The sequence below is a fragment of the Epinephelus lanceolatus genome, chromosome 3 (assembly GCF_041903045.1).
Source record: "Epinephelus lanceolatus isolate andai-2023 chromosome 3, ASM4190304v1, whole genome shotgun sequence".
Lineage (NCBI taxonomy): Eukaryota > Metazoa > Chordata > Actinopteri > Perciformes > Serranidae > Epinephelus > Epinephelus lanceolatus.
This window is the reverse complement of record NC_135736.1, coordinates 23,484,024-23,486,206: the sequence shown is the minus strand read 5'-3', so window position 1 is coordinate 23,486,206 and position 2,183 is coordinate 23,484,024.

Genomic DNA, 2,183 nt, shown 5'->3' with positions numbered 1-2,183 from the left:
AACTTGGGCAGCGGAGTGAGAGCAGCTCCTGCGGGCGGCGGTGGGACGGACGGTCAGACTGAGGAGAGGAGGGCGCCGGTGCTGTACCGGGGATCACCGTCAGGGGGCGCACGCGGACACATTAAAGAGGGACTGACACCCTGAGGCAACTCCTGACTGAAAGCAACTTAAAGGTCCAGTGTGTAGGATGTAGGAGCATCTACTGACAGAAATGGTAGCCTAAAAGTCCTAACTATGTTTTCATTAGTTTGTAATTAAATGAGAAAACAAGAATCGTTATGTCCTCTCCAGGCCCACAGGAACACTGGTTGGCCTTGCTGTCAATTTTTTTTCCCAGGATCACTCGCAGTATTGCAGCAGCCCAAAAAGCGTTTCCTCATAGACCACCACCATTATAAAAGAGATTTGTTCAGAAAGTGTTTTGCGGGTCGCACTGCCCTTTTTAAAAATTGAATGGCACTAGTAAAAACAATAACTAAAAAAAAAAAAAATTTGCTGCGTCTTTTTATTCCCGTCATTAATCTACTGTTTTTATTTTTTTATGTTACAGTAATTAATAACTAGTTCCTAAAATGGACAAGCAGAGGGTTCTTGCTGTAGCTCTGGCTGAGGGTGAGAGGCTTGTTGGGCACAGGGAAACAGAGATCTGTGTGGGGGCATGAGACCCTAAAAATGACAGTGGATCACAGGGAGTTGGTCCAGGAGCTTCACCTCGATGATGGCGGTTTCCAGGCATATTTTAAGATAACTCAGGGGCCGTTTGACAACCTGCTGTCCATCGCCGGGCCGCATAGCTCTGGGTATCCAGCAACCGCTACCGCCAGTTTTTCCTCCATTGTTTACTAAACTTGTTGCCATGACCACCACAGAAGGCCCGCCTATCAAAACATCTGACTGGACAATGGGAAAAAAGATGATGAAAAAAAGACGCCAGGTGTTTTTCTACTTTATGTTGAAGTTTATTTGACTCAAGGATTTCAGAGCGCTCCAGAAAAAAGTACAGAAATGTTTTTTTGCAACACAAAAACTGCGAGCAAAAAATCTAATTCTCATTAAAAACAATTACAAAAAGGCGCATCCAGCTGCTTAAAGGCTCTCTGTGTGATCAGGGCCTAAAACTGTTGACAGGCCACCTCGAACTGCAAACAGGGTCAATTGTAGCTATGTCTAATATGGAATTTTGATCCATGGAGGTTTTATATTTGTAAAACTTTCCTCCAGCTGTCAAAAGCAACTAAAAAATCTGATGTCATTACAATGTAAAGTGTAGGGGCCGAGGCAGAACCCACAGGTGGAGCCAAATAATGTCAAGTTCTCTCCCATCGATTTTGTCATGTTGCTCTACAGTATCCCAGGAGGGACAAATCAAACAATGGTTCTAGATAAGGCCATTCACATTTTCTCGTTCTTGTGTTTTGGTGTTGGCCGCTGTTGTCATGGGTGTAGGTTTCACTTCAACATGGTCGGGGGGTTCTGGGGTTCCAAAGGAAATTTTGAGAGTCAAAAATTTAATTTTCCTTAATTCTGTTGAAATTGTATCTGCTTATTTGTACCTTTTATACCTTTTCCAACAGTGGAAATTTCCTTAATTTTGTCAAAGTGAAAGTCCCCTGCCACTTTCATGTTTTTCATGAGGGTACAAATACACGTTTTAAGTTTCAGTTCTGCAACCTCACCACTAGATGCCACTAAATTCTACACACTAGACCTTTAACTGGGGTTAGCAGCAGTGAGAGATGCATTTAACCATTTTTTTTACTGATCAAATGAGTGGAGGTGATAGGAGGTGGAGTTTTTTAAATTTGTTGGTTTGTTTAGGCCATATCTTTGGATCCCAGTTAGCTTCTGTCATAGCAGTAGCTATTGTTCCTGGGCTTCACACATTAAGAAAGGGGCCAAATAAAACATTAAAACAATCATGAAAGCAAAGTCCAAATAAAACATTTAACAAAGAATAAAACAAAGCTGCTGATCTGATCAAAAGTCAAGACTAAGATTTAGATTCCAGATCAGCAAATATGATACACAGAAGTGCTAAATAAATACTGTCTAAATGTATGTGAAGCTCTAGTGAAAGTTCAGTCAGGGAGATGATACTAGTGCATGCTTACGTGTTTAAAATATTTCACACAACATCTACCATTCACTCCTTGCATGCATGCTCACTCATTTCTTTCTGTCAT